Raw genomic sequence first — 25,866 nt, forward strand, 5'->3', positions numbered from 1 at the left:
TGTAAAAATATCTTATTAATAATGTTTTATATTGATTACATTTTGAGATGACAGTATTTTACATATATCAGGTTAAATAAAAGACATTCAAAGTTAATTTCATCTGTTTCTTTTTAGTGTTTCTTAATGTGGCTTCTAGAAAATTTTAAATTATGTTTGTGGCTTGCATTATATTCCTTTTCATATAGTGCTGCCCTAGTGTATGTTTGAAAAGCCAGGCAAGCTACTCCGGAGGCTGAGGCACGGGAACCTTTCGAACCCGGGATGTGGAGGTTGCAGTGAGCAGAGATCGTGCCATTGCACTCCAGCCTGGGTGACAGAGGGAGACTCCACCTCAAAATAAATAAATAAATAAATAGCCAGGCAGGTGGGGAGAGATTTTGAGCAGGGATCCTGAGAAAGCACATTTTCATAATGCTGTTTTACGATGCTTACTGGCTCCCTCCAAGAATGAGGGTGGCTCTGATGGGGATTTGGTGGGCAAGAGCTACTGCAGTAGTCTCCTTTCTGTAACATGAGGTGTGGGGTGAGCAAGGAGGAAGGAGGTAAAACAGAAGGCTAAATCATTGGCAGAGGCAGAAATTCCTGCCCCTGGATGGGACAGTCATAGCCCTGTCGCATGGTGGGTCTCATCAACTGGGGGCCGGGGCTGGTAGTGCAAGAAAACGCCTGAAAGCTCAACTAATCTGTCCCTCTGCCCCTGGGAAAATATCGGCTAAGTCATTTTGGCACCTGTGGGGATAGAACCAGGCTGGGGCACTGTGCCCCTGCCACCAGCTCTGTGACCTTGTACAGGTTGCTCTTCTTCCCTGGGCTTCATTTTGCGGATCTTAAAATGAGGGAGCTGAATCTGTTCAAACCCCCCCCCCCAACCCCACGACTCGGCATGCATTATTGTGTCACCTCTCACAAAGCTGAACACTTAACCACGTTCCCCTCCAGGTTGAGGGACCCATCACCCTAGTTTGCCCAGGACTGAGGGTTTTCCTGGGTCACAGGAGTTTTAGTAATAAACTGGGACAGTCCTGGGTAAACTGGAACAAGGCCAGTGGCAGAACTGGGACTAGAAACCAAGAAGTTACCGAATGGTGTGTGGGGGAACGGGGAGGGTTGTTGAACAGGAGGGGACTGGTGGGGAAGCTGCAGAATGGAACGCCCCTCTTTCTTCTTCCCTCAGCTGCCTGTGGAGTAGCAGCTGTCTCTAGAATGACTGATGGGTGCAGGAATGGATGGGGAGAGGACGTACAGCTGTGTGTTCTTGGCAATGCACTTACATGCCTCTTCTAGCCCTCAGCTGCTGTATGGAGCCCACTAGGCCCGAATGGTTGAGGGTAAGGTCCTTACTGGGTCTGCTTCTGCCCACTCATTCAATGTGAGGTTACCAGAAACAGACGGTCCCTTCCTGTACCTCCCTCCCTCAGTAGAATCATTCTAGAACCAAGACTATCACAGGTGAGTGTGAAAATAGTCGTTATTACTACTTTTATTTTTATTTTTGAGATGAAATCTTGCTCTGTCGCCCAGGCGGGAGAGCAATGGTGTGATCTCGGCTCACTGCAACCTCCGCCTCCTGGGTTCCAGTGGTTCTCCTGTCTCAGCCTCCTGAGTAGCTGGGATTACAGGCTCCTGCCACTACGCCCAGCTAATTCTTGTATTTTTAGTAAAGACCAGGTTTCATAATGTTGGCCAGGCTGGTCTGGAGCTCCCGACCTTCAGTGATCCACTCATCTCGGCCTTCCAAAATGCTGGGATTATAGGCGTGAGGCACCACATCAGGCCTATTACTATTTTTAAAGTTAGGAACTTCTCTTTTGATTAGTAATTAGTTTTTATTCTGTTTCCTCAGTACTTGGTGGGGACAGGGCTCCATGTGTATCAATCACTGCAGCGGAGTGAAAGGCTGCACTTAAGTGTATCCAAAGCCAGAGCTTTATCCAGGACATGGCTTCCTGGGGCCTTCTCTGCAGCGCAGGCCAGGCTGGTTGCTTAGGAATCCCTCAGAGTGGTGGTTAAAACTGCACATTCCTGAAAATTCTGAATGAGTAGGTCAGAGGTAGGACAAGGGAGTCTGTGAGGGTGAGCTTTGAAAAGCGCCTGGTGAGTTTGGTGCACAGCCTGGTTTGGGAGTGAGCAGTGGTTCACAGCCCAGGCTAAACCTTAGAATCACCTAAAAATCCACAAGCCCAAGCTGCCCCGCAGACTTATAAAATCAGACTTTCGGCCAGGCGCAGTGGTTCACACCTGTAATCCCAGCACTTTGGGAGGCCGAGGTGGGCAGATTGCCTGAGCTCAGGAGTTCGTGACCAGCCTGGGAAACACGGCGAAACCTCGTCTCTACTAAAATACAAAAAATTAGCTGGGTGTGGCGGCGTGTGCCTGTAGTCCCAGCTACTCAGGAGGCTGAGACAGGAGAATTGCTTGAACCCGGGAGGTGAAGGTTGCAGTGAGCCGAGACTGCACCACTGTACTCCAGCCTGGGTGACAGAATGAGACTCCGTCTCAAAAACAACAACAACAACAAAAAAAAACAACAACAACAAAAATCAGACTTTCTAGATGTAAGATCTGGGTATCAATATTTTTAGAAAAGCTCCCCAAGAACTTTAAAAATCTATCAAAGTGTATTGATAAAGACATTATGCTAAAAACAATAAAACAGAAACTAAAGGACAAATACTGTATGACGCCACTTAAACGAGATTCCTAGAGTAGTCAAATTCATAGAGATGGAAAATAGAATGGTGGTTTCCAGGGCTGGGGGGAGCGGGGATGGGGAGTTCTTGTTTAATAGGTACAGAGCTTCACTTTGGGAAGATGAAACAGTCTGGAGCTGAGTGGTGATATTTACACAGCAATGTGAAAGTTCTTGTGTCAGTTTGTTCTCACACTGCTATAAAGAAATACCTGTCTGGGTAATTTATAAAGAAAAGAGGTTTAATTGACTCACAGTTCCACAGGCTCTACAGGAAGCATGGCTGGGGAGGCCTCAGGAAACTTCCTATCACGGCAGAAGGTGATGGGGAATCAGGCCTGTATTACAAGGCTAGGGCAGGAGGAAAAGAGAGTCGGGTATTGGCGGGGGGTGGGGGGGTGGTGTGCTACACACTTTTAAATAACCAGATCTCGCAATAAGTCACTCACTATCACAAGAACAGCACTAAAGAAGAAATATGATTCAATCACCTCCCACCAGGCCCCACCTCCAACATTGGGGATTACGCAAGATTTGCGTGGGGACACACACCCAAACCATATCAGTCCTCAATGCCACTGAACTGTGTGCTTAAAAACAGTTAAAATGGTAAATTTTATATTATGTATATTTTACCACAATCAAAAAGGGGGTGTTGACTGAAGTGTGCCTTTGTCTTCCTAGTCCCTTAGTTCTCCCCAGAAAAATCATATTACCCAGTTTCACATTACCTAGTTTCTTCATTATCCTTCCAGACATATTCTATGCACTTATAAGCACATTGGAATATATGCTTTTTTTTTTTTTTCTTTTTGATGGAGTCTTACTCTGTCACCCAGGCCGAAGTGTAATGGCACGATCTCAGCTCACTGCAACCTCTGCCTCCCAGGTTCAAGCGATTCTCCTGCTTCAGCCTCCCAAGTAGGTGTGCACCACCATGCCCAGCTAATTTTTGTATTTTTAGTGGAGACAAGGTTTCACCATGTTAGCCAGGCTGGTCTTGAACTCCTGACCTCAAGTGATCCACTGCCTCAACCTCCCAAAGTGCTGGGATTACAGGTGTGAGCCACCATGCCTGGTCTACATGCTGCCTTTTTAATTTTTTAAAATTTATTTATATCATTAATTAATTTGAGACAGAATCTCATTCTGTTACCCAGGTTGGAGTGCAGTGGTTTTATTATGGCTTACTATAGCCTCCACCCCCTGGGCTCAAGTCACCTTCCCGCCTCAACCTCCTGAGTAACTGAGAAAGCATTTGTAGAGGGGTGAGGTGGGAGTGGAGGGCCAGCTGCCTTCACAGCCCTGGTTCCTCGGCTGCCAAACATCTCCAGCCCTGGGTTGTGCACTCACAGCAGTGGTGGCCGTGTCAGTCAGAAGGGGGACACCAAAGCTGCTCAGTGACCAGAGGAGGGCGACAATATCCCTTCTTTTCACCCTCTAAGAACCATTCTTTCAACAGACAGGTTTAGACTTTCCAGACCACACTTGGAATTCTCACAGCAAAGAAGGCTTTGTTCTGTTGCAGAGGAAGGAGAGAGAACCACTCTTCATAGCAAAGGCATGCAATTTCTTTTCATTCATATCTCCAGCCTTTAAATGGGTATTTGTGGAAGCTTTTTGATGTGCTCTGTGCTAATCGCCTAAGGATTACACTGCCTTGTCATATGGGAGCAGTAGCCTCTGTCTTCTTGTATCTCTGGCCACAGGTGTATCTTTCCACTGCTGAGGTGCCCCAGGCCAGTCCACTCACCTTGGCTTGGGCTACTCCAAGGGAAGCACCTCTCCCTGCTTTCTTGGGCTGGCTAATTTCCCCCCACTGTTTCAGAATCATGCCATGCCCCTTCCGTGTGTGTGTGTGTGTGTGTGTGTGTGTGTGGAAGAGGGGTGTGTGAAATTCACATAATATAAAATTAATCATGTAACCATTTAAAAGCAACAATTCAGGCCAGGCTGAAATGTACACTGATTGCAGGCTCATACCTGTAATCCCAGCACTTTGGGAGACCAAGGTGGGCGGATCACTTGAGGTTAGGAATTTGAGACCAGCCTGACCAACATGGTGAAACCTCGTCCCTACTAAAACTATAAAAATTAGCCAGGCATGGTGGCACACACCCGTGATCCCAGCTACAAGAATTGCTTGAACCTGGGAGGCAGAGGTTGCAAGTGAGCTGAGATCATGCCACTGCACTCCAGCCTGGGCAAAAGAGCAAGACTGTCTAAAAAAAAAAAGTATACAATTCAATGACATTAGTACATTCATAATTTAGTGCAGCCTTTACTACTATCTAGTTCAGGAACATTTTTATCACTTCAAAAGGAAATTCTGTATCCTTTATTCAGTCACTCGCCATTTCCCCTTCCCCCTAGTCCCTAGCAACCACTAATCTGCTTTCTGTCTGTATGGGTTACCCTGTCCTGGACATTTCTTATAAATGGAGTCATACAATATATGGCCTTTGTGTCTGACTTCTTCTGCTGAACATGTTTTTAAGGTTCATCCACATTGTAGCATGCATCAGTACTTCATTCCTTTTTATGCTAGAGAATATTTCCATGCATGGATTTACCACGTTTTGTCTCCATCTGCCTGTTGATGAACACTAGTTAGATCGTTTTCACTTTTGGCTGCTGTGATAAAGCTGCTATGAACATCAGTATACATGTATCTGTTTGAATCCCTGCTTTCAAGTCTTTTGGGTGTATATCTAGGAGTGGAATTGCCAGGTCAAATTGTAAGTCTATGTTTAACCACCAAACTGTTTTCCACAGTGGTTCACCATTTTTCATTCCTGCCAGCAATGTACAAGTGTTCCAACTTCTCCATGTCCTCACAAACATGTATGTTCCATTAAAAAAATTATGTCCGTTCTAGTCAGTATGAGGTGGTATTTAATTATGATTTTGATTTGCATTTTCCTAATGACTAATGATATTGAGCATCTTTTTATGTGCTTGTTGGCTGTTTGTATACCTTCTTTTGAAAAATATCTATTCAAGTCCTTTGCCCATTTAAAATATTGGGTTGTCTTTTTGTCACTGAATTGTAAGAGTGCCTTATATATTCCCAATACTAGACTTTTATCAGATATATGATTTTTAAATATTTTCTCCCATTCTGTGGTCTGTCTCTTCACTTTCATGATAGTATCTTTTGATGCAACAAAGTTTTACATTTTTGTTTTTGTGAGACAAGGTCTGGCTCTATAGCCCAGGCTAGAGTGCAATGGCATGATCTCAGCTGTCTGCAACCTCTGCCTCCCAGGCTCAAGCCATCCTCCCGCTTTAGTCTCCCAAGTAGCTGGGACTGTAGGCATACACCACCATGCCTGGCTAATTTTTGGATTTTTTTTTTCTTTTGTAGAGATGAGGTCTAATAAAAGCCAGCTAGATCTTTGAAACTCAATTGGTGGAAATTTTGTTCTTTGATAATCTGAACTTTATTAAGAAAATAAATTTCTCACTGTTTCTTACTTTTTGTTGTTGTTGTTGAGACAGAGTCTCACTCCGTTGCCCAGGCTGGAGTGCAGTGGCGCGATCTCGGCTCACCGCAACCTCCGACTGCCAGGTTCAAGAGGTTCTCCTGCCTCAGCCTCCTGAATAGCTGGGATTACAGGCACGCGCCACCACACTCAGCTAATTTTTGTATTTTTAGTAGAGACGGGGTTTCACCATGTTGGTCTGGCTGGTCTCGAATTCCTGACCTCATGATCTGCCAGCCTTAGCCTCCAAAAGTGCTAGGATTACAGTTGTGAGCTACCACGCCCAGCCTGCTTCTTACTTTTAATTGGTCTTTGTTTGCCTCTCAATTCTTAAGCCTCCTCTCCTCCAGTAATATTTCCCCCACCCCATGACAGCCACCTACTTTCGTTGGTATTTCCTTTACCTTATCACCAATAACTCCACTTTCCACAATCATAGTTTCAGAAACCCCAGGCTCCAACCACAACCTCATATGTCACTAGGGAATTGCAAATTAAAAGAATAAGGTATCACTATATACCTATTAGGATGGCTGAAATCCAAAACACTGACAACACCAAATGCTGGTGAAGATGTGGAGCCACAGGAACTCTTCTTCACTGTTGGTGACAATGCAAAATAGTGCAAGTACTTTGGAAGACAATTTAGCACTTTCTTACATAGCTAACATAGTTTTAACATATGACCCAGCAATCACACTCCTAGTTTTCAACCCACATGAGTTGAAAACTTAGGCCTACACAAAAACCTTAACACAAATATTTATAGCAGCTTTATTCATAATTGCCAAATTTAGAAACAACCAGAATATCCCTAATATATATGAATGGATAAACAAACTACAGTACATCATGCAACGAAATATTATTTAGTAATTTAAAAATGAGCTGTGATGCCATGAAAAGATATGGAGGAATCTTAAATGCATATTGCTAAGTGGAAGAAGCCAATCTGAAAAGCCACATACTATATTATTCTAAGTATATAACATTCTGGAAAAGTCAAAACTATGAAAGATTGGTGGTTGCCGGGGGCTAACAAAGACAGAAAAAGGGTAAACTTGTAGAGTACAAAGAATTTTTAGGGCAGTGAAGCTATTCTCAATGATACAGTAATGATGGATAGATGCCATTATACATTAGTCAAAACCACAGAACTGTACAAACCAAAATGTGAACCCTAATGTAAACTGTGGAGTTTAACTAATAATAGTGTATCAATATTAGTTCATCAACTGTAACAGATGTATCACACCAAGGCGAGATATTAATAATAGGGGAACGGATACGGGAAAGAAGGAAGTGAATGGGAATTCTCTGTATTTTTTGTTCAATTCTTCTGTAAACCTAAAACTCTTTAAAAAAAAATTTAAACCTCAGCCAAAAAAAAAAAAAAAGAGAGAGAGAGCAAATACTTTTTCTGTGCCACTGTTCCTTTTTGCTGTCTTTGAATGTTGTTTACTTGAAAGTATAATGCTGAGAACTGCTGTATCCATCCCATCTTGCAACTATGAAGGCACAAAGTGGAGAACAAAATTCAGCACCTTGAGGTGAGCAGAATTAAACAAAACAAAACAACAGTAAAATTGTTTTTAAAGACATTGAAGGTTTGGATTAACTGTCCCTGAAACTCTCCTATCTCCAGACTTCTTGCTGTAAGAAAATAAATTTCTCAGCGGGCATGGTGGCTCACACCTGTAATCCCAACACTTTGGGAGGCCGAGGCAGGTGGATCACCCAAGGTCAGGAGTTCGAGACAAGCCTGGCCAATATGGTGAAACCCCGTCTGTACTAAAAATACAAAAATCAGCCACGTGTGGTGGTGGGTACCTGTAGTCCCAGCTACTCTGGAAGCTGAGGCAGGAGAATCGCTTGAAACTAGGAGGCAGAGCTGAGATCGCACCACTGCACTCCAGCCTGGGTGACAGAGTGAGACTCTGCCTCAAAAAAAAAAAAAAAAAAAAAAAAAAAAGAAAAGAAAGAAAGAAAATGAATTTCTCATTACTGTGTTTAATTGGTCATTTGCCTGCAGTTGAAAACATACTAATTAAAATATGACAATTAGCCCATTTCATACATAGGTAAACTGAGGTTAGAAGTTCAGCTACTTGCCCAAGAACATATAGCTAGAAAGTCTGTGATTCAAGCCTGGTTTTCCTACCTCCTGACAGTCCGGTCTTTCAATCTAATGTGCACTTCTCTTATGTGTGGGCAGAACATGTGACTTGCTTTTAGCCAACAGAATATGACAAAGGTGTTAGAGACATTCTTATTGCTGGATTGATGAAGTAAGTGGCCATGTCATAGAAAAAAAGAACTGTAGGTAGTCTCTAGGAACTGCAGGGGACTTCTAGGATCTGATGGTGGCCTCCAGCAGATAGCACACAAAAACCCTGGAACTTCAGTCATAGGGTCCAAGGAAATGAATTCTGCCAGCAACAAGAATGAGTTTGGAAGCAGATTCTTTCCCACTCAAGCCTCTAGATGAGGAGGCAGCCGGGCTAACACACTGGGTGCAGCCTTCTGTCCCTAAGCAGAAGACTAGTTAAGCTATGCCTGGACTCCTGACATATAGAAATTGTGAAATAATAAATGGATGATGTTTTAAGTTGCTAAATTTGTAGTAATTTGCTACACAGCAATAGAAAATGAATATACTATCCTCTGCACAAGCCACATTTTGATTTTCCACAATTATCTAAATTATGTTTTACAAATTCTGACATTTATAAAATATCAGATCTTATATATTAGATGGGTAAACAATGGTTCTGGAATGAAGCTAGCAAGAGTTCTTATCTTTTTGCTTTGAGCTGCAGGAAAATACAACAAGGTCTTATGAATAGAACATAATTAAATCGTCTTTCTTGAGACCTTGTGTCAATCTGATTAGCACAGAAATTGTTTTTTTCATTTGGCTCCAGGGTTATAAATATTTCCTGTCTTCCAACTTCCTTGGAGGATGCATCCGAGGGGAGTGTTCCATAGTACAGAAACACAATTACCTATCAGCGAAGAGAGAACTAAAGAGATGAAAGGAAAAAGAAGGTGTTTTTTTTAAAGGAGCCTCAAGTGTTCAGGATGCAATTGAAAGGGGTACAGACTGAAGATGAATGGCTACCCATCTAGAAAGAGGAGAGCAGGCATCCCTGATTCCCTTCTCTTCCTAGCAGATACCTGGGGTACATGAGGGAGACAGGGAAGAGTGTCCTCTTTCCCTGTTCCATCCTTGCATTCCCGAGTCCCAGTAACCTTGGCAGGTCCCGCCATGAGTGCCAAAACGGTTTGTACCCATGAAGCAGGGAAGACCTAGAGAATAGGAATTATCCGCTCTCACCTAAGCCTACTACTGTCATGTCAGTAGCCTTGGAGTTCCCTAGATCTCATTTATGCTATGGATGTTAATGTGGCCTTTATCCATGAAACAGGAAGCTTGGGGTTGGCTTAATCGGCAGGAATCAGCCATGCTCACCTGCACTGTACCTTTTAACTTCTCTTGTTATTTGTCTCTGGATCCCTCAGATCCAGTTTTCTTTTCTAGGCCTTTGACCTGAAGCTTGGAATTAAGTCTAGGACAAAAAATATATCTCAGCAGGGGCTGTATGGGCTCCTTATCATAAGCCAAATGCCAAGGTGAAACTGTGGAACTGAGTCCTCCTCCAACAAGGGAGAGGAAAGGATGTCTTGTGACATACCCAGATAACTAGTAGCTATAGTTAATGTTTGCTAGGATTTGGGTATATGGTGCTTGGCTTTGGTTAGTTCCCTTGGTCTTACTTTCCCAAAAAGGAACCTCCAAGTGATCCTATTTATTCCCACCTGGCAGGATTTGCAGAATAATTGCTCGGAACTAGAATATTGATCCATATTTTTACATTACCCATCCCTCTTGTTCTTTCTGACCTGCAACCAGAGATTGCCGGTAGGTTCACAGGAACAAGCAGGGTTAGTCTAAAATGTAGGCAAAAACTTAAACACAGCTAATGAGTTTAGAATTTAATGACAGATGTACAATAAGTTTGATAAGCTCTGGAACATGATTTCTCTCTCTTTGGTCTTCATGTTTGTTTAAAAAAAAATTATGATAGGACTGAGTGGTTTCCAAAATAGACTTCAGTCTTATACTTGGCTTGATTATTTGCATAAAGTACAGCAAGAATAATTATTTCTGCATAGGCCTTCAGAGTGGCTTTGATGGAACTCTGTTCCCCAAGGAATCTTAAAAAAGATCTTTTAAAACCCAGCCCAGCCGTGGGTTTGTATCCTCAAATACCTCTGAGTTGGGTGGTCCTCTCCTCTTAAGGTCCCAAGATAAACTTGGAGCTCCTAGACCTGTTAGAAAGTGACATTCTTTACTGACCACAGGTCAGGAACCCTGTACCAGGACTGTGAAGATGAGGGTATGAGGCCAGTTTTCCCGTGGGGCTTTTATTGGCTCTGCAATTTGAGGTTAACTCCTTAAAGGGAAGCATACCCTTCCAGTCAAAGCCTTGGTAAAATAACCATTTTCTCCAATTCTGTCCTGTTGCAAAAGAAAAATGAATTCTTATCGCACTGATGCAAACACCTATATTGTCACAGGTTAAGAATACTCACAGATAGGTTCTAAGTTCTGGAGGAACCAGGCAGAGAGAAACAAACATGCTCCAAATTTTGATCATAGGATTATACCTTGCTTAATTATTAAAGGCTGTAAATAGCTCAAAATAAATTTCCTTGACTCTGAAAAACAAAACAAGGATCAGCAACATTCCAAGCAAAAGTCAAAAAGGTTGCTTCAGCTTCCTGAGTTCAGTCCATTTAGTTAACTCTTGTTTTGCTTGATATTCGTGAGCATTTCAGCTCATGAGTACTGTACATTTTCCTGTATTCCAAAGTCACAATAGCCAATTATCAGAAGCCTGTATTTGAAAGCACCTGTCAAAGTCCTACAGCTTATTATGAACCACCTTTTGAAAAGGCTTAAAACAAGACAACAACTGTCTGTGAATAGCGAAATGTCCAGGGCAGTTACAGTTAGAAACACAAATGACAAAGAAGTTTGGTTATCTTCTGTGGTTTACAATAAGGTAACATAACAATCTTAGTTATAATTGATAGCATATACTCAGACATTTGAATTTTAGCAATCTCATACAATTTTGGAACACATATTAGCATTATTCACTAATATATAAACTAAAGAAGATTGATCCCATGTACCTAAACATGTCAAATAATCCTGTTTACCTCTCTTTTCTGGACACTTCAGGCACCCTCTTAAGTATCTGAAAAGCTAGGTGCCAGGGAAGACAATTTTGAAATTGAAGTTTGATTTTGGGAAGGCTGTTAAATGTTTGAGGTTTAAAACACTTGATTAATTTCCACAATTCTTCTACCACTTCTTTGAACCTTCAGCTTTTCCTATTAACTCAAAATGATCCTTTAACCCTAGGCCAAAGTTTACATTTCCATGCCTTATAATCTTTTCCAAAACAACAACAACAACAAAAAAACCCCCCACATTTTATTGTTTTTACACCCCTTGATTCTAAATCTATTTCCAGTAGTCCACAATTACAAGTTATAATGGTAACCCCTCCTAATTTTTAACTTTAAGGTAAAACTTGGTAAGTTGCTTTGTGTGCTAACTGCAGCCAAGGTTTGCCTTCTTAGTCAAGGGCTTGCTTAGGTCCATATGTCCCCAGGCCTTACCAATTGTGAAGCTGGCAAGTCAAATAGTTCTCAAAACCCAAAAAGCAGTTTGTAACCTCAAAATACTTAACAAACTTTGCATCTGACCTGCATTTTACCAATAGTCTTTAGGGCTGTTTTTATTCCCTAAAGGTTAAAGTCACCTGAACTGAAAGGTACTACAGCTTTTACCTTGCCTTAAGAAAGTATTTGATCCAAGCGCTGTCCTTCTTTACGCCAAATTAATTAGAGCTCTTTTTACAGACATCATACACAGTACACACAGGTATAAGAGAACCCTGTCACTGGCTGGGGGCCTTTAAGAGACAGGGGTAGAAAAACATGCAGCTATTGAACCTGAGAGTGGTTACCAGCTATGCCCTCAGGACAGAAAACAAGATGGAGGCTTGATTTCACAGCTAAAACTTTGCAGATAATACAGTGATAGTTGAGGGGCTGTGGGGCCTCGGTGGTGAGGAGGTGGAGGGGTTCCTAGCCTAGTAAAACATCTTCTAAAAGAAAAAAAAAAAAACTTCAAAAGTTAATTTGCTGACTGGGTAGAGAAAGGGAAAGAAAAGAAAAAGTTTAAAAATGCCTGGGGAAGAATGTCTTACTCTTTTTTTTTTTGAGACGGAGTCTCGCTTGTCGCCCAGGCTGGAGTGCAGTGGCGCGATCTCCGCTCACTGCAAGCTCCGCCTCCTGGGTTCATGCTATTCTGCCTCAGCCTCCCGAGTAGCTGGGACTACAGGCGCCGGCCACCCCGCCCGGCTAATGTTTTTTTTTTTTGGATTTTTAGTAGAGACGGTTTCCCCGTGTTAGCCAGGATGGTCTCTATCTCCTGACCTCGTGATCCGCCCGCCTTGGCCTCCCAAAGTGCTGGGATTACAGGCGTGAGCCACTGCGCCTGGCCAGGAGACAAGTTTAAGCTTAATTACTGTCCGATATTGTTAAACCCCTTGGCCAGGGAAGGGGAAGGATGCACGTTCCTGGGAACCAGAGAGCCAGCTGTGCAGGACCCTTAGGCCATGCATCCAGCCCCAGCAGGGAGGGGGAGCCATGGTGAGCTCCCTGGTGGGTCCTGAGAAAGGAAGGAAAAGGCCATGAAAAGGTCCAGGAGCGACGGGGGTGGGGGCTGGTGGGAGTGGAGGCATGGTTTCCCCCTACCCTCAGAAGTCCAAGGATGAAAAGGCGTAGAAGCAATAGTGAGAGGTTTTGAGTCCCCATTTCAGTCACTGCTTCTGGATCCCGCACGTTGCACACCAAAAATGTTGCAGGATTCTCCTTAGTTCAGCTGAAGACGGGAGGTTCTTGTCCATCCCATGGCCATGAAGACTTAGGCTCGCAGATGGCTTAAAGGGTGAGTAAAACAGGGTTTTATTGGGTAAAAAGGGAAAAAGTGGGGAAACAGGGACTCTGGCAAGGTCAGAGTCCCTCCACTAGAGTGCTTCTTGAACCCCAAGTTCCACACAGGAAGAGGAGGGGCCAGGCTCCTCCCCCCTGCAGAGGGCGTGAACTTCCTGAGGCTCTTCCTTAGTGGTCTGGCTGGTTGGAGTTTCTGCAGGGACCCGCTCACACCTGGCTGTCTCAGTAAGGATCATCATTTCCTAGCCTGGTCACCCCAGCTTACAAGTATGCATTATTCAAAAGTGGAATGCCATGAAACTGAGGGCTACCGAGGTGGACAGAACACCAACGCTAAGGGAAACTGCTGGAAAACAAATTACCAGGACTAGTGCTAGAGCACAAGATTAAAACTAGTAAAGAATTCTGGGTACATGGTGTTAACACTGCTAACACTGGTGTTAGCAGGTCCAGGGGGGCTGATTCTTAGGCCTCCAGGTGGCTTGCTCAGGTGCTGGCTATGGCAGTGCTAGACTGGGCAGGTAAGTTATTCCTTAGGCCTCTGGATAGGATGTGTGGGATGAGCAATGGCAGTGGGACAATCCTTGGGCTCCAAAGCAGCATGTGCTGTTGTTAGCAGTGGCTGTGATGGGCTGTGCAGGCCAGCCCCAAGGTTCCCATGTGGTGCATATGGGTGGGTGATGGTGGTGATGGTAGCAACAGGCTGGATGGGCCTGTCTTCTGGCCCCTGGGAGGAGTGCATAGATGCCAGCACTCTGGGGGGGTGGGACATGATGATCCTCAGGCTTCTGGGCATCACGGTTGGGCAAAAGGTGGGGATGGCTGGTGCTAGGCCAACTGGGCCTGTCATCTGGCCTTCTAGTGGGGTGCATGGGCACAGGCTGTGGTGGGCAGGGTGGGGCAATTCCCAGGCTCCCTAGTGGCACATTCAGGTGGTGGTGGCAGCCATGATGGTGGACTGGGAGAGTCTGTCTTCAGTGTATGTGCACACACACTGCAGCCCCGATGCTGGGGTTGGGGGATGGGGTTGCTGTCAGTGGGAGTGGTCCCAGGGAGGTGGCTCTCAGACTCTGGGAAGTATGTGCCTTGGCCCCTGAAGCCTATTAAATTCAAAGGAAGCTTTATTGCCAAAAATATTACAGACTTAGCAGATAATTCCTAGGTCAATCTTTAAGTTGCTTACAGAGAATAGGATGTTAAACCTGGAGTTCTGGAGGCTGAGAAGTCTAAGATCAAGGTACTGGCATTTGGTGTCTAGTGAGAACCGTTTTGCTACACTGTCACATAATAGAAACCAGAAGTGCAAAAAGGGATGAACTTTGTGTCCTTGCATGGCAGAAGAACAGAAGAGAGCAAGCCTACTCCTGCAAGCCCTTTTTATAGCAGCATTAATCCATTCATGAAGGCAGAGGCCTCATGACTTAAACACCTTTCAGAAAACTTCATCTTCTATAACTGCTACATTGGTGATTAAGTTTCCAACACATGAATTTTGGGGGCACAGTCAAACCATAGCAGGAGTTCCTGCTATTTCTATTCCAGTGACTGCCATGTGTGGTTGTCCATTATTCCTTTCCCAAACTGGAGTTTGAATTGTCATTATCCTGTTTTCCTCACATGAGCATGCTGGGCATGCTCAGATACTTGACTTACTCTCCAGCTTTCAATCACTGACCTCTTTAGCCAAAACCTATTGGGGAATTATTCATCTTTCAGAGATGCTGGATTTGGAGGTGGATGAATCAACTGGTTGAACCTTTAGGTGCTTTCTTTTGGGGAATGATATGATTTGGCTCTGTGTTCCCAAAATCTCATATTGAATTGTAATTCCCAATGTTGGGGGAGGTTCCTGGTGGGGATGGGGTGATTGAATTGTGAGGGAAGATTTCTCCCTTGTTGTTCCTGTGATAATGACATCTCATGAGATCTGATGTTTAAAAGTGTGTGGGACTTTCTCCTTCACATTCTGTCTCTCCTGCCGCCATGTGAAGATGTGCTTGCTTCCCCTTCACCCTTCCACCATGACTGTAAGTTTCCTGAGGCCTCCCAACCGTGCTTCCTGGATAGCCTGTGGAACTGTGAGTCAATTAAAGCTCTTTTCTTCATAAGTTACCCAGTCTTAGGTGTTCTTTATAGTAGTGTGAGAATGAACTAATACAGAAAATTAGTATCAGAGAAGTGGGGGCATTGCTATAAAGATACCTGGAAATGTGGAAGCAGCTTTGGAATTGGGTAATGGACAGAGGTTGGTACAGTTTGGAGGGCTCAGAAGAAGATAGAAAGATGTGGGAAAATTCAGAACTTCCTAGAGACTTGTTGAACGGCTTTGCTTAAAATACTGATAGCGATACAGACAGTGAAGTCCAGGTTGAGGTAGTCTCAGATGGAGATGTGGAACTTCTTAGGAACTGGGATAAAGGTGAGATCATTTTGGAGCTTTAAGATTTAATGACTGCCCTGCTGAGTTTCGGACTTACATGGGACCTGTAGCCCCTTTGTTTTGGCCAATTTCTCCCATTTGGAATGGGATCATTTACTCAATGCCTGTACCTCTGTTGTATCTTGGAAGTAACTAATTTGTTTTTGGTTTTACAGGGTCATAAGTGAAAGGAACTTGAACCATGTCTCAGATGAGACTTTGGACCCAGACATTTGAGTTAATGCTGGATTGACTTAACACTTTGGGGGACTATTGGGAAGACATGATTGTGTGTTTTGAAATGTGAGAAAGACATGAGATTTGGGAGCGGCTGGTGTGGAATGACATGGTTTGGCTCTGTGTCCCTGCCCAAATCTCATGGTGAATTGTTATTCCCAGTGTTGGGGGAGGGACCTGGTGGGAGGTGATTGGATCATGGGGGCAGATTTCCTCCTTGCCGTTTCCATGATAGTGAGTTCTCACAAGATCTGATGGTTTAAAAGTGCGTGGTACTTCCCCCTTTGCTTTCTGTCTCTCCTGCTGCCATATGAAGATGTGCCTTGTGCCATGATCGTAAGTTTCCTGAGGCCTCCCAACCATGATTACTCTACAGCTGTGGAACTGTGAGTCAATTAAACCTATTTTATTCATAAATTACCCAATCTAAAGTAGTTCTTTGTATCAGTGTGAGAACAAACTAATACAGGGAGGGACTTAGCATACAGCTGACAATTAAGAGAATGGATCAGAAAGACTGTCTTAAAAAATGCAGCACTTCCCATCTCCAGTTGCCAGCACTGTTGGCCCCACAGTCTTCTTTATTTTTGTCTAATATTTGTCACCTCCTGCACATTACATTTTGCTTATTATCTGTCTCTCCTCATTAGAATGAAGAGCAGGAACTTTGTGTATTTTTTTTTTTTTTTTTATTGCTATATCCTCAGTACACAAAACTGGGCTGGATATTAAATAAATACTTGTATGATTCAATTTACAGTCAGGAACATTAAATTTTTTCAAGACAGGCAAAAATAAATGTGTGTTTTAAAGAATTAGGTTTTTTTTTTTTTTTTGGTTTGTTTTTGTTTTTTGTTTTACCTCTGTCTGTTCTCCTTATAGTGATTGTGAATTTTGGCTAAGTGTGCCTCTGACTCCAATTTTCTTGAATGTGGAACAACTTAAAAGGCTGAAAAATAGGAGATGTGAGAAGTTAGGCTGGAACTTAATCCTAACCAGGAAGAGCTGGGGCTGGGTCAGGGTGGAATGGAGTTTAACCTACATCCAGGTACCCAAATCCCTAGGAACACTATAGAGAGCCATGACATTGTCATGGGGTCATATACCAAGACACACTAGACGGTGAGGAGCTAGAATGAAAAGAAAAGGGTGTGGAATGCAGCATGGCAGGAAGAATCAGTTAAGGAAAAGCTCATGGAAATAAAAATTAAACTATGTGCATAGGTAAAGCGATGGGATGATAAAGTTGAAAAATGTCCTAGAAGGAATAACCCCAAAAAGAACAATAGGAAAGTAGAGATAAAATAAATTACTATTCCAGGCGGCTGACATCTATTTGCCACTCTAGAAAGCGACAAAAGAGAAAACACTTAGAAGGAACTTATCAACTAGTACATGAATATTGACCAGAAAGGAAGTACATAAGTGTCAGATTAAAAATACCTAGCACAATAAATGGGAAAAAAAAAATCCGTATCAGGGCATGTCATTGTGAAATCTTATGACAGCAGAAATAAAAATGTAATCCTAAAATCTATTAGAAAGCGAAAGAGAAAAAATATGGAAACAACAACAACAGGGAGAAGAGGTCAGATACAAAGGCCTCAGGAAAGAGCCTGGCATGATGAGGCTTCCCAGCAGCAACATTGGAAGCTAAGGGACACGGGAGGCTTTCTGTTCAAAATTCTGGGAGAAAAATGTTTCTAATCTTGAATTCTATTCCCAGACATTATTAATTGAGTATGAAACACAATCAAGACATTTTAGATATGAATTTTTTTTTTTTGAGACGGAGTTTCGCTCTGTCACCCAGTGGTGCAATCTCAGTTCTCTGCAACCTCCACTTCCTGGGTTCAAGCAATTCTTGTGCCTCAGCCTCCTAAGTAGCTGGGATTACAGATATGTGTCACCATGCCCGGCTTATTTTTGTATTTTAGTAGGATGGGATTTCACCATGTTGGCCAGGCTGGTCTCGAACTCCTGATCTCAAGTGATCTGCCTGCCTCTGCCTCCCAAAGTGCTGGGATTACAGTCATGAGTCCCTGCACCTGGCCATGAAAAATATTTTTTAAAATTAGTCTCCAGCAATAGTCATTAGTGCTATTCAACAAGTATTTCCATTCTCCTTTTTCCTCTTTGACTTGGTGTGGCCATATCAAATATAAGCAGAAATGACATGGGATACCTCCAGGTGGAAGCTTCACTATGCTATTTCCTTTCATCGGTCTCAGTGAGCTACAATGCTTGTGATGATGACTCTTTGGGTAGCTTAGATTCTGTAGTGAGGAGATGTGGAACATTGCTTCTGGCTGGTAATCCCCAGTGATCATGTCATGGAGTGAGAAATAAACCTTTAGTATTAAAGTTGCTAAGATCTTGAGGTTGTGTGCCACTGAAGCATAAACCATTCCATCCTGATACACCTCCACACACACTCTCAGGAGGCTCTTGGAGGATAGTTCATCAAAATTAGCAAGTATAACAAATCAGATGTGATCCAGTAAACCTGGGATCTAGCTCCAGAGAGAGAAGAAGGGTGAAGGTGTGCATGACAAGAGTAAAGTAGGTCTAGGGAGTCAGGAATGTTGGTTCTGAGTGGACCAGAGAATAGGGACTCTGTGGGGGAAACTCAAGGGGAAATGGAACTGACAGAAGACTTGACAGGCTGACAGTATATAAGTTTTGATTGAAAGATATTTTACAGAGCTGTTGGAGGTAGTGGGAAGTCTTAAAACCATAAGTTTAAGAAAATGATTGGAATAAAAAAAGACAATTATTAACTCCAGGAAAAACAAACTATAAGAAAGGAAATGTAATCAGAGAACATTACTTAGCTCAATAATAAACATAGAGTAATAGATTCTAATGTGTTGTCTTTTTCTGTTTTTTTTTTTTTTTTGTATGGAGTCCCACTCTGTGGCCCAGGCTAGAGTACGGTGGTGTGATCTTGGCTCACTGCAACCTCTGCCTCCCAGGTTCAAGCGATTCTCCTGCCTCAGCCGCCCCAGTAGCTGGGATTACAGGCACACACCACCACTCCCGGCTAATTTTTGTAATTTTAATAGAGATGGGGTTTCACCATGTTGGCCAGGCTGATCTCGAACTCCTGACCTCAAGTGATCTGCCTGCCTTGGCCTCCCAAAGCACTGGGATTATAGGTGTGAGCCCCTGCACCCACCCTTTTCATGCATTCTTTACAAGAGTTTCACTGTCATAGCCACTGTTCTACTATCTAGGTTAACTCGCACATCCCTGTGACCCACAAATGTTAGAACAGGGCACTGTTAAATGACATTAAGTTTGCCGCTCAGTTTCAATTCTGCCCAACAAATGTCATCCTTAAGGAATCGAGACTTCGTCTCAAAAAAAAAAAAAAAAAAAAAAAGAATGCAGGAAAGATTGTAACTCCTACAATGTCTAGCAAGTAACTTGAATGAGTCCTGAAAGTGGATAATGCGTTAGCCTTTCTGAGTTCATTTAGGCTTCTCTAACAAAATACCTTAGACTGAGTAATTTATAAATGACAGGAATTGATTGCTTAGAGTTCTGGAGTATACGAAGTCCAAGATCAAGGTGCAAGCAGATTCAGTGTTTTGTGAGGGTCCTGTTCGTCATGGATGGCACCTTCTGCTGTATCCTCACATGGTAGACATGGTAGAAGGGGTAAACACACACACACACACACCCCTCCCTTGGACTTATTTTATTCAGGGCAATAATCCCACTCATGAGGACAGAGCTCTCATGACCTAATCACCTCCCAAAGGCTGATCCTCTTACTATCATCACCTTGGGGATTAGATTTCAACATATGAATTAGAGGAGATAAAACATTCAGATCATAGCAGCCTTGAGCCTATGTCTGGCTATCAGTAGCAGATCCAAAAGAGAGCAGAAGGAAAATTTAGATGTGCCAGAAGAAGCAAAATTAGGATGTGATAGCGAAGGGGCAGTTCTATTGTGTCCAGAGCTGCCACCAGAAGTGGGAAGGGTTGGGAGTAGGGTACCTTGGGTAGCCTGAGAGCTGTACTCCCCTATTGGGAGGTAAGTTGAGTGCTACCTGACTTTAAAGTCCTGGAGGACCTCTGGTTGGTTCAGGAAATAAAGCCCAGGTGCTCTGAGAAGCTTCCAGAACCAACTAGATAGTCTGTGCCAGACCCAAGAGTTTGGTTCCCACTCCCAAGCCACAGAGAACTCCCAATCCAGCCTCTTTGCCTCCAGATAGCCCTTACAGGGAGGGGCTGTGGGCTCCATGCACTGGCAAGGCAGGATGGGAAAAGATGAGGCAAATGACCAAGCTGGGGGAACAGAAAGACCCCAGGGAGAAGCAGCAGCTCCCCTTCACCTCCCTGTGCTTTCATCTGTATCCATTTTTTCGTTTAGACCCTGCCTTGTTTCAAAGAAATCAAGATAGATCATTCATCTTCATTGACCAGTTTATAGCTCAGATCCCCCCTCCTCCATCTAGCCCCAGCATTTCTTTGTGGTTTTTCTGTGTCTTGTAAGTGCCCACTTTTTGTCCCTGCTTGATTTTTTTTTTTTTTTTTTTTTTTTTTTAAAGACAGAGTCCTGCCCTGTCACCCACACTAGAGCGTAGTGTTTTGACCTTGGCTCACTGCAACCTTTGCCTCCTGGGCGCAAGCGATTCTCCCACCTCAACCTCCCAAGTAGTTGGGACTACAGTTCTGTGCCACCACTCCTGGATGATTTTTGTATTTTTTGTAGAGATGGGCTCTTACCATGTTGTCCAGGCTGATCTTGAACTCCTGAGCCCAAGTGATCAGCCCACCTTGGCCTCCTAAAGTGATGGGATTACTGGTGTGAGCCACTGTGCCCGGCCCCTCTGCTTGATCTTTTGACTAGTCTGGATTCATGTCCGAAACTAAGAGGTACTTTGTATTTTGTTGTTGAAGAATAAAATAGAGGCCGGGAGGCCTTCTCTGGCAGTTCTGCAGTACAGGCAGTACTTTGGTGGGATGGCCAGATGGAACAGCCCTGATAATTCACACTAATTTAGCAGTCATTTGCACCAATCAGTTGGAATCTAATATGCAGCTTCTTTGCCTCATTCCTTCCCAAGACCTCAGAGAGGAGCCTTTGGTGCAAAGTGTTCTGGAAGCATGGAGTTTTCTGATGCATTTATTATCACTTATTTGGATATAATTTATGTTTTCCTCTTAATATGAAAAAGGCTAGAATGTATAATGTTTGCTAAAGATCCACTGATTCTCTTTAAAGGGTTTTAACTATGCACTGGAAGGATCAGCCTTCTTTGTTCATTGCTTATTTTTCACCAGGAAGTTTCTTATGGCAACAGTGAATGTGGTTGTCCACCCCATATGTCTTTGTGAAGTTGACCTCTCTCCTGTCATTCATAAGACCTTGGAAGTTCTGACTATCAAGCCAGATGAAGCCAGGAAGAGCTGCAGAATCCAAGCAAATGTCATTTTCATGGATTTAAATGGATTCATAGATTGTAGGGAGTATATGAAAAGAATTCATAGTAGCATCAGGTGAATAGATAGTCAAATCCCATCAAATGTCTGCCATCCTGGTTTTAGGTTAGATACAGAATCATTAGACTTAAGAACAAGGTAATATGTAACTTGAATTCAAGCAACTTCATCATCTGTCAAATAATCTGAATTCAGGATCATCTCTCAGGTGTACTTCAGGTTAATCTGTTAGCACTACTTTACTAATAAATGCATATTGTAAGAAGTAATATTCCTTTATCTCTGTTCCTAATGTTAAGAAAGCTAGTTTTTTCATTTTATGTGAGTTAATTTGAGCCAGACAAGTGATGTCACAGTGAGTTAATTTGTCACCAAGATTATTGGGAAAAATCAACTTCCTATGACAAATGTAGCTTAGAACTTCAAGTGAACAAACACTGTTTTCTACAATAAACGTCCTCTGTAATGTATTTACATAAAGCAAACATATTAGTCTTAAGATTATAAGCCAAAATCTTTGGAACTACAAAAATAAACCTTTAAATCTTACAACAAAGATTATTGGACTTTCTAGCAAACTAGACGAGATTTCAACTCTGAGGACAAGATACAGACTGTGGATAGAATTAGCTTACGTTTTTGTTCACAGTTGTGTAAATATGCACTTTATTTTCCTTTTCTACCTAATACGATTTAATGGCTACATCAGGACTTATTTTTTCAAGGCACCTGTATCAACAGTCTCTCATTTTTTTAGGGTTGTTCCTGAGCAGTTGCTAACCAGGCCTTGGAAACTCTGCTTTTCTCCGCATTTTCTAGCCAAAGCTAATTCATGATTTTGTAGTTTGTAATCTCTGTTTCCACAATTCCACTGGAAGGCACGAACTTAGATTTCCACTGGTGCGGTAACTGCGGAAGATGGCTCTGTCACCGTTTTTCTTTTCTTTTCTTTCTTTCAACTTTTTTTTTTTTTTTTTTTTTTTTTTTAAAGAGATGGAGTCTTGCTTTGTTTCCGAGGCTGAAGTGCAGTGGCACAATCATAGCTTACTGCAGCCTTGATCTCCTGTGCTCAACGGATCCTTCCACCTAAGCCTCCTGAGTAGCTGGGACTACAGGTGCATGCTACTATGCCCAGCTAGTTTTAATTTTTTTGGTTTGTTTGTTTGTAGATAGGCTCTCACCATCTTACCCAGGCTGGTCTCCAGCTCTTGGGCTCAAGTAATCCTATCCCCGCTCTTCAGCCTCCCAAGATGCTGGGATTGTAGGTGTGAGCCACGGTGGCTGGCGTTTCACATTTTCTGATCTCAAATCCTGTCAAAATCTCTAGCCAATTTGCAAAATGGCCCAGCTGACAGAAAACCGGAAAATTTGCTTGAAATCCCTCTAATCGATTAGAATTACTTAATTGCTTCCTTAGTGGGCACTGTGGCATTATGTGTCCCCCTAAAGAGAGATACACTGAAGTCCTCATCCCCAGTACTGCAGAATGTGACCTTATTTGGAAATAAAGTCTTTGCAGAGAACCAAGTTAAGATGAAGTCATTAGAGTAGGCCCCAATCCAGTACGTGTGGTATCTTTATAAAAACGGGAAATTTGGAAGCCAACATACACAGAAGGAAGTTGATGTGAAGACGCACATAGGGAGAAAGCCATGTGAAGATGGAGGCAGAGACTGGAGTGACGCAGCTGCAAGCCAAGGGACGCTAAGGATTGTGGGCCATCACCAGAGCCAGGGCGGGGCAAGGAAGCATTGTACCCAGAGTCTCGAGGGAGCGTGGCTCTACTGACACCTTGATTAAGACTTTCAGCCTCTAGAATGCTGAGAGAATACATTTCAGTTGTTTGAAGCCACCCAGGTGTGGTACTTTGTTACGGCAGCTCTGGCGAATCTTTTAACCCTGGGGAGATTTAGAATTGAGAACAGAGATTATGAAGCAAATCAAACCCCTAGTATGACTATTGTGTAAAATCTGGGAATGATTTGTGCGCATTAGCATTTGTCTTAGCCAGCATTCACCTTGGAAAGCAGAACTGAGAGGAAGCTCAGGGGCAGGTAGTTTATCTGATAAGGTATATAGGGAACAGGAGTAAAACAATAAAACTGGGTGCATAAATGACTTGGTCATTGCTACGGGCAACTGATGCTCCATCCTTTTGGACACTTCTGAGGAACCATGTGGAATAAACCTCAGGTTTGTTTGTCAGAAAAATGTTAGAGGAGAACCTTTATCCACTGGCTTCATTTCTCTCACTGAATTTCCCCTACAAGGTGTCATATCCCATACACTTCTGGGGTCAGTCTCTCTCTCTCTCTCTCTCTCTCTCTTTCTCTTTCTCTCTCTCTCTCTTTCTCTCTCTCTCTCTCCTCCTCCCTCCTGTCTCTCCCTCTCTGTGTGTGTGTGTGTCTATGAACATAGAGCAGTTCCCAAGGAACCCTTTGCCATGGCATCTGAATGTCTGAGAATTACACAGGTACAAAGCAAGAGACTGAAGCTGAGAGGTGCTGTCAGGCCTCACCTGTGGTTACTACAGGAATGATTAAAGCAAAAGGTAGGCTGTGAGGGTGTGAGGTAGGACCCAAGTGGTGGTGTATTAGTCCATTTTCACGCTGCTGTTAAAGACATACCTGAGACTGGGTAATTTACAGAAAGAGGTTTAATGGACTTACAGTTCCACATGACTGAGGAAGCCTCACAATCAGAAGGCAAGGAGCAAGTCACATCTTATGTGGATGGTGGCAGGCAAAGAAAGGATGAGCTTGTGCAGAGAAACTCCTCTTTTTAAAACCATCAGATCTCATGAATCTTATTCACTGTGATGAGAACAGCACGAGAGAGACTTGCTCTCATGATTCAATTACCTCCCACTGGGTCCCTCCCACAACATGTGGGAATTTAAGATGAGATTTTGGTGGGGACACAGCCAAACCGTTATCAGGTGTCCAAAAGTATTTGGAGAAAGTGGCTAATTACAGTCCCGAGCAATCAATTTAAATTTTAAGCTGAAAACTGCAAGAGAATCTTAGTCTATAAATAGCATTGGCACATTTAAAAGAACTTCATCGTATTTATAAACTTGATTTAGTAGATTTGTAAGAATCACTTTAGTACTTGGGAAAGTTGGCTAGCTAGACAACTGAATTATTTTAAAAAGGGAATTTATTATGTTGGGTTTATAAATACAGATAAAATATTCTAAGGAATTAAGTTATACAAATCTTCTTAAAATTATTGTGAAATTTGAAAGATTTATAAATTGAATATTATTTCTAAATTGAACTTAAAAACATAGGGAAAACTAGGGCTTTGAATTTGTTTCTGTAATAATTAGCTTTAAATACCAAAGTAGATTCTGAAGATTATTTTTCATGCACAAAAGCTATCCCTAAAGACTAAAAAAATTTACGGTTGTATCTTCAAATCATATGAAAATTATTCTTTTCTACACTGTTCATCTGAAAAGTGGGTTCTTAAAAAGGGGGTTAAATGCAGTAGTCCCCCTCTTATCCAAGGCAGATATGTTCCAAGACGTTTCGTGGGAGCCTGAAACCTTGGATAATACTGAACCCTATATATTCTATGTTTTTTCTACACACATATATATGGATGATAAAGTTTATATATTAATTAGGCACTGTAAGAGATTAACAACCATAACTAATAATAAAATAGAACAATTATACTATAATGAAAGTTTTTTTAAAACTTATGAATTGTTTATTTATGAAGTTTCCCATTTAATGTTTTCAGACCATGGTTGATCCTGGATAACCAAAACCACAAAAAGTGAAACTGTGAATAAGGGAGACTACTAGGTAAGATATTCACTTAATTAGCAGCTTAAATTTTGTATCAGTTGGAGTTCTTTGGTTCCAAACAACAGAAATCAATTTTGGCAAAGCAAAGGAAATTTACTGGGAGGATTCTGGTAAATTTCACAGATAATCAGTGAAAAGGCTAAGAGCCAATCTCTGAAATGGAGAGAAATCAACTTGGCTCTGGGGTGTGAGCAGGGTATTTGGGCTCTGTATTAGGTAGCTTCAGTTGCAGGTATGAGAAGCTACTCTGGCTCTTGTCAGCAGAGAAGGATTTAATACAGGGAGTTGGGTGCTTACAAAGTCCATGCAAAGGCTGTAGGAGCAGGCTGTAGACCACTAGAAGATTGACCTGCTGAGGATATGCTAACTTTGCCACTGCCAGGAAGACTGAGGTTGAGGAAGCTGCTTTCCTATGAGCTGTCTTTTCTCTCCCACTACCCTCACCTCTTGTGGTAACATGCAGTGGAGAGTCATCCTTGTGAAATGGGGTCAGCCCAGCATCCTTAGCTGGGGCTTTGATTTTGTCCTGCGTGCTTCTACTGCTGCACAACTGTCCCAATGCCCGGTGGTATAAAACAATAGCCATGTTATTATGCCATGGATTCTGTGGGTCAGGAGTTCAGATAGAGTTTCATGGAAATGGCTTTGCCGGCTCCATGGTGTCTGGGAAAACTTGAACAAACAGGGCTGGAGTCATAGGCAGCTTCTTTGCCTGTGTATCTGG

This window comes from Chlorocebus sabaeus, chromosome 18, assembly GCF_047675955.1.
Source record: "Chlorocebus sabaeus isolate Y175 chromosome 18, mChlSab1.0.hap1, whole genome shotgun sequence".
NCBI classification, from domain to species: Eukaryota; Metazoa; Chordata; class Mammalia; order Primates; family Cercopithecidae; genus Chlorocebus; species Chlorocebus sabaeus.